This window comes from Thalassophryne amazonica, chromosome 16 (assembly GCF_902500255.1).
Source record: "Thalassophryne amazonica chromosome 16, fThaAma1.1, whole genome shotgun sequence".
Lineage (NCBI taxonomy): Eukaryota > Metazoa > Chordata > Actinopteri > Batrachoidiformes > Batrachoididae > Thalassophryne > Thalassophryne amazonica.
In genome coordinates this window covers 7,800,711-7,808,646 of record NC_047118.1, presented here as the reverse complement: position 1 = coordinate 7,808,646, position 7,936 = coordinate 7,800,711, and the positions used below count along the sequence as shown (strand labels likewise).

Here is a 7,936-nt window from a genome sequence, read left to right as displayed (position 1 = left end):
CTTGAAATACAATTACAGATAATGTTTTAAGTTAAATATCGAGAAAAAAGTGAGCTAAAAACATGTATGCTGATTTTAAAATGTATTTATTTTTGGCTGATAATGAAATGTGTCAAAATTTACCCTGTAGTATTTTTTATATCTTTATTTTCTTGCCAAGAGTAAACCTCTTGTTGGGACTGTAAACTCATACCATTTTCATTTCTTTTTTATTACCTTTTCTTGTCTTCCTGTTTCTTCTTTGCAGAGTCTGTGAACAGGTGAGAGAGGGACACTGTCTGCCCCACTGTCCAGCGACACCATGAGCTGGAGCTTCCTCACGCGGCTGCTGGAGGAGATCCACAACCACTCCACCTTCGTGGGGAAGCTGTGGCTCACCGTGCTCATCGTTTTCCGCATAGTTCTTACTGCTGTCGGGGGAGAGTCCATCTACTACGATGAACAAAGCAAGTTTGTCTGTAACTCAGGTCAGCCGGGCTGTGAGAATGTCTGCTATGATGCTTTCGCTCCTCTATCTCACGTTCGCTTCTGGGTCTTCCAGATCATCTTGGTAGCAATGCCTTCTCTCATTTACATGGGCTACGCTGTCAGCAAGATTGCACGATTGGACGAAGCCAAAAGGAGGGACCACCACTACAGCCAGGATAGCAGGAGGGGGCTACACACACAGGAAACCCAGGAAAATTTGCTTTGGAGCACGCCAGCACCGAGGCATCGAGGGAGACAGAGGAAGACCAGGAGGATGACCCCATGATCTATGAGGTGCCTGAGATTGAACCTCCAAAGAGACCACGGGATCCACTGCAACCAACACCCCGTCCCAAGTGCGCCACGACGGTCGAAAACGTATCAAAGATGACGGGCTGATGCGAGTTTATGTTTTGCACGCTAGTACAGTACGGTTCTAGAAGCGGGGCTTTCTTGCAGGTCAGTACTTGCTGTATGGGTTTCGTGTGATGCCCGTGTTGTGTGCTCGAGTCAACCTTGCCCTCACAGTGTTGACTGCTTTGTGTCCCGACCTACAGAGAAGACATCTTCCTACGCAATCATGTACGGTGTCACTGTCCTCTGCCTCACACTCAATGTTTGGGAGATGCTCCACTTGGGCATCGGATCCATTTGTGATATTGTTCACCGTAGGCGCTGCCCAGCTCAGGACGATGAGTACCAGATGGTTTTACTTGGCGCCAGTAGTGGATGGAGGGCTCTGGAGGAACATCAGGACCTGAAGCGGGTTCCGAAGGAGAAACAGGTGGAGATGGTACTGCTGACTATGTCGGATATCCCTTTTCGTGGAACACGCCGTCTGCTCCACCAGGCTACAACATTGTTGTGAAGCCTCGCAGATGCCATACACAGACCTCAGCAATGCTAAGATGGCATGCAAACCGAACAGGGGCAAACATTGCCCAAGAGGAGCAACAGCAATTTGGGAGCAAGAGGATAATTTTCCCACCAGAGGAGAGGCCCGCATGGCTATAAACAAAGACACGATCCAGCAAGACCAAGAACAGCTGGAGGCGGCCATTCAGGCCCTACAGTCAGCGCAACGAGCAGAGGAACAGCTCGGGAACAACCAGGATGACAAGCCCTCAAAGTAACATCATTCCAGGCCCAGCCTCAGCCACTGCCTCAAAGGAGCGCAAACGTCGGTCAAAGCACGCAAGGCAGGTAGCAGCGGGGAGGCAGCAGGCAGCAACAGCAGCAGCAGCAAATCAGGAGAGGGGAAGCCCTCTGTATGGATTTAACCCACTACACCACCCCACAAACAGAGATCTCTAGAACCACCTAAACTGTATGTGTGACAATGTAAGAGATATTTAAACGCCATAGTGCCCTTAAAGAAGTGAAAGCTGTAGAAGATTTGTGTGCCCAAGGTTTATAACGTACCCCACTAACGTTAAAGCTGACAGCGGTTTAGTCTGCTGTGATCATAAGCTACAACAATTGTGCCATCACAACCTATTGAGCAATCCCATCATTTCGTGTTCTAAATAGTGCAGCAGAGTAACAGAAACACTCCTGCAAATGGTGATACAAGCACTAAAGTCAGCACAAATATCCTTAGACATTACTCTTTTGAAAAAAAAAACAACTAGCCACTTGAATTTTCAATAAGCAGCCAGGTAGGGGTCAATTGAAGAATTACACAGGGGTCAAATTAACAATGCTTCAATCAAATTGAAAACTACATTAGTTATTTGTCTGATCATAATGATTACAAAAGGTATAGTTTGCACCAATTGTGACTAAATGTTCAGGAGTTATGGTGTAAAAACAGCAAAAATGGTGACAAAGGTCAGTTTCAGTTTGTACAGGGGTTCAAAAGTTAAAGTTACTTCAATTTTGTAATAACGTGGTGCAAATTATTGGTTGAGCTAATAAGATTAATAATGGAATAGTTTTGATTGTGTTGAATGTTTGGTCTCCAAAGTAAAGGTCAAACAGGTCAACGTCCATTGGATTCTATGACATGTGACATATGTTACCCTGTAACATGATAAGCAGTGATGGGCACAGCTGACCAAAAAGTTAGCTTCCATTACAGCTAATCATCTAACTGAAAAGTTAATCTTAAACTGATAGACCATCCAAAAATTTATCAGACGCTATAGCTAACGATAACCAATAACTTTAAAAACACCACGATCACAGACCCCAACAATGAATCACCACTTCTGTCTTTGTGCGCTGTGCCCCTGCTGGAAAATCCTGTTTACTACATATTTTACTCTACCGAACCATTACCACCAGGTTGTCACAAAAAAACGGAATATTCCTTAAACACATACAGCAATTCTGCATGAGGCAGAGGTCTTGGAAATAAAGCAGGTTTGACTTTTGCTTTTGATTTAGAAAATCAATTTATTCTGGATAGAATAACTACATTAATGACAATTCTGTCATTTGTGCAAAGTTAAAATATAACACGTATATTTTAATTTTAAATAATGCACTAATTTTGAAGTTTTGTAACACACACAGATGCCAAAGGGATTATGGGTAAAATGAGCCTCCGCTAACACTGATTGGTTGGACTCATTCATTCTATGTAAAAACAAACACATTAATGTGATGTGGGTGTTGGTTTACATACAACCCCTGGCAAAAATGATGGAATCACCGGCCTCGGAGGATGTTCATTCAGTTGTTTAATTTTGTAGAAAAAAGCAGATCACAGACATGACCACAAAACTAAAGTCATTTCAAATGGCAACTTTCTGGCTTTAAGAAACACTATAAGAAATCAAGAAAAAAAGATTGTGGCAGTCAGTAACGGTACTTTTTTAGACCAAGCAGAGGGACAAAAAATATGGACTCACTCAATTCTGAGGAAAAAATTATGGAATCATGGAAAAAAAAAAAAGAACGCTCCAACACATCACTAGTATTTTGTTGCACCACCTCGGCTTTTATAACAGCTTGCAGTCTCTGAGGCATGGACTTAATGAGTGACAAACAGTACTCTTCATCAATCTGGCTCCAACTTTCTCTGCTTGCTGTTGCCAGATCAGCTTTGCAGGTTGGAGCCTTGTCATGGACCATTTTCTTCACGTCCACCAAAGATTTTCAATTGGATTAAGATTTGCAGGCCATGACATTGACCTATGTGTCTTTTTGCAAGGAATGTTTTCACAGTTTTTGCTCTATGGCAAGATGCATTATCATCTTGAAAAATGATTCATCATCCCCAAACATCTTTCAATTGATGGGATAAGAAAAGTGTCCAAAATATCAACGTAAACTTGTGCATTTATTGATGATGTAATGGACAGCAATCTCCCCAGTGCCTTTACATGACATGCAGCCCCATATCATCAATGACTGTGGAAATTTACATGTTTCTTTCAGGCAGTCATCTTTATAATCTCATTGGAAGGCACCAAACAAAAGTTCCAGCATCATCACCTTGCCCAATGCAGATTCGAGATTCATCACTGAATATGACTTTTCATCCAGTCATCCCAGTCCACGATTGCTTTTCCTTAGCCCATTGTAACTTTGTTTTTTTTCTGTTTAGGTGTTAATGATGGCTTTCGTTTAGCTTTTCTGTATGTTAAATCCATTGCCTTTAGGCGGTTTCTTACAGTTCGGTCACAGACGTTGACTCCAGTTTCCTCCCATTCGTTCCTCATTTGTTTTGTTGTGCATTTTCGATTTTTGAGACATATTGCTTTAAGTTTTCTGTCTTGACGCTTTGATGCTCTTCCTTGGTCTACCAGTATGTTTGCCTTTAATAACCTTCCCATGTAGTTTGTATTTGGTCCAGAGTTTAGACACAGCTGACTGTGAACAACCAACATCTTTTGCAACATTGCGTGATGATTTACCCTCTTTTAAGAGTTTGATAATCCTTCTCCTTTGTTTCAATTGACATCTCTCGTGTTGGAGCCATGATTCATGTCAGTCCACTTGGTGCAACAGCTCTCCAAGTGTGATCACTCGTTTTATATGCAGACTAACGAGCAGATCTGATTTGAAGCAGGTGTTAGTTTTGGGATGAAAATTTACAGGGTGATTCCATAATTTATTCCTCAGAATTGAGTGTATTCCATATTTTTTTCCTCTGCTTGGTCTAAAAAAGTAACCGTTACCTGACTGCACAATTTTTTTCTTGATTTCTTATAGGGTTTCTTAAAGCCAGAAGTTGCCATTTGAAATGACTTTAGTTTTGTGTCATGTCTGTGATCTGCTTTTTTCTCTACAAAATTAAACAACTGAATGAACATCCTCCGAGGACGGTGATTCCATAATTTTTGCCAGGGGTTGTATAAATGTGCTTCTGTAAAATATGCCATTTTTTCATATGTAAAAAAAAAAAATAAAAAATTGCAAAAGCCAAACTTCAAGTTGTGATTAGACAACCGTCTGATATAACCGGGGTCAAAATAAATAGAACACTGCCATCTACTGGTGCCCAGATGCTCAGACCCTAACCCATAATCCTTTGTGCACAAAGGTTTTTTTAACATTTAACAGGTAGGGCTCTAAAATCTTTGATATCAGACTTTAAAAATGTTTATTAACTGTTAAAACTTTATTCACTAAGCTTGCAATAATATGTTAGTGGTCTAAAAATTATCAGACCAAATTTATCAGAAGATAATTGATTCGATGATGGTTTTCAAAGTTATCTGAAAAGCCAATCCGATAATGAAACATTAGCTTTGATAATTAGTGGTGAGCGGATTAGCGGAATGATGCCCACCACTGATGATAACTAAGCATGATACAGTAGTGTTCAGAATAATAGTAGTGCTATGTGACTAAAAAGATTAATCCAGGTTTTGAGTATATTTCTTATTGTTACACGGGAAACAAGGTACCAGTAGATTCAGTAGATTCTCACAAATCCAACAAGACCAAGCATTCATGATATGCACACTCTTAAGGCTATGAAATTGGGCTATTAGTAAAAAAAAAAAAAAAAAAAAAAAAAAGCAGAAAAGGGGGTGTTCACAATAATAGTAGTGTGGCATTCAGTCAGTGAGTTAGTCAGTTTTGTGGAACAAACAGGTGTGAATCAGGTGTCCCCTATTTAAAGATGAAGCCAGCACCTATTGAACATGCTTTTCTCTTTGAAAGCCTGAGGAAAATGGGACGTTCAAGACATTGTTCAGAAGAACAGCATAGTTTGATTAAAAGTTGATTGGAGAGGGGAAAAAATTATAGGCTGTTCTTCTACAATGATCTTCAATGCTTTAAAATGGACAAAAAAAAGAGATGCTTGAAAGAAAATGGCCCCCAAACTCTGAATTCAAGCCACAGTTCACAGTGAAGACAGTGAAGCATGGTGGTGCAAGCATCATGATATGGGCATGTTTCTCCTACTATGGTGTTGGGCCTATATATCGCATACCAGGTATCATGGATCAGTTTGGATATGTCAAAACACTTGAAGAGGTCATGTTGCCTTATGCTGAAGAGGACATGCCCTCGAAATGGGTGTTTCAACAAGGCAATGACCCCAAGCACACTAGTAAACGAGCAAAAGCTTGGTTCCAAACCAACAAAATTAATGTTTTGGAGTGGCCTGCCTAATCCCTGGACCTAAATCCAATTGAGAACTGAAGAAATGTGAATGAATTGTGGAATGTTGTTAAAAAATCTTGGAGTGGAATTACAGCTGAAAGGTGTCACAAGTTGGTTGACTCCATGCCTTGCAGATGTGAAGAAATCATGAAAAGCTGTGGTTATACAACTAAATACTAGTTTAGTGATTCACAGGATTGCTAAAAAAGCAGTTTGAACATAACAGTTTTGAGTTTGTAGCGTCAACAGCAGATGCTACTATTATTGTGAACACCCCCTCTTCTACTTTTTTTTACTAATAGCCCAATTTCATAGCCTTAAGAGTGTGCATATCATGAATGCTTGTTCTTGTTGGATTTGTGAGAATCTACTGAATCTACTGGTACCTTGTTTCCCATGTAACAATAAGAAATATACTCAAAACCTGGATTAATCTTTTTAGTCACATAGCACTACTATTATTCTGAACACTACTGTACATGGTCCAGACTATTTCTTTTAAACCCTGTTAACTTTAAATTCAAGTGGCTAGTCTTTTTTTTTTTCAAAAGAGTAATGTCTAAGGAGTATTTCTGCCGAATTTGATGCTTGTATCACTATTTGCAGGATTTTGCTCTAAATATTCTCCTGCAGATTACTGAGCTGTGTTGTTGCGCCATTTGTACTTTCTGATCATTTGGAAAATTACTGACTGATAATGAGTTCTGTTCATCAGATTGATCCCAGATTTGATTTGTTTTCAGGCCACTGCTCTGCAAAGCGCATCGGCATCGTACTTCTTGAGACGTAAAAAAAAAAAAAAAATCACGACAAGCAAGGCAATACAACAGAATGTCATAAACGCATTAAAATGAAATCACAGTGTAAGTCAATGGCAGCGCCAAAAGCGGTGACCTTATAACGCAACAACTTGACCTTCCTGAAGGCTGCGTTGTGTCACTCATGTTCTGTGTCTGCCACCTCTCCAGTGAGACTCTAACGTTGTTCTGGCTGTGTTTGACCAATTGCATTATGTGCGCGTGCGTGCATGTGTGTGTATGTCTTCATAACACAGCAGCTGTTGCTCAGGAAGCGATGAGGGCAGCAGGAGGATCTTCATCTATACTCAACAAAAATATAAACGCAACACTTTTTGTTTTGCTCCCATTTTGTATGAGATGAACTCAAAGATCTAAAACTTTTTCCACATACACAATATCACCATTTCCCTCAAATATTGTTCACAAACCAGTCTAAATCTGTGATAGTGAGCACTTCTCCTTTGCTGAGATAATCCATCCCACCTCACAGGTGTGCCATATCAAGATGCTGATTAGACACCATGATTAGTGCACAAGTGTGCCTTAGACTGCCCACAATAAAAGGCCACTCTGAAAGGTGCAGTTTTGTTTTATTGGGGGGGGATACCAGTCAGTATCTGGTGGGACCACCATTTGCCTCATGCAGTGCAACACATCTCCTTCGCATCATCCGTGAAGAGAACACCTCTCCAACGTGCCAAACACCAGCGAATGTGAGCATTTGCCCACTCAAGTCGGTTACGACGACGAACTGGAGTCAGGTCGAGACCCCGATGAGGACGACGAGCATGCAGATGAGCTTCCCTGAGACGGTTTCTGACAGTTTGTGCAGAAATTCTTTGGTTATGCAAACCGATTGTTTCAGCAGCTGTCCGAGTGGCTGGTCTCAGACGATCTTGGAGGTGAACATGCTGGATGTGGAGGTCCTGGGCTGGTGTGGTTACACGTGGTCTGCGGTTGTGAGGCTGGTTGGATGTACTGCCAAATTCTCTGAAACGCCTTTGGATATGGTAGAGAAATGAACATTCAATACATGAGCAACAGCTCTGGTTGACATTCCTGCTGTCAGCATGCCAATTGCACGCTCCCTCAAATCTTGCAAC

At 41.1% G+C, this 7,936-nt stretch overlaps 1 pseudogene; it reads left to right on the top strand.

Annotated features, from left to right (window-relative positions):
* The first annotated feature begins 252 nt into the window (after positions 1–252).
* LOC117527815 lies at positions 253–1,748 on the top strand (annotated as a pseudogene).
* The last annotated feature ends 6,188 nt before the right edge of the window (positions 1,749–7,936 follow it).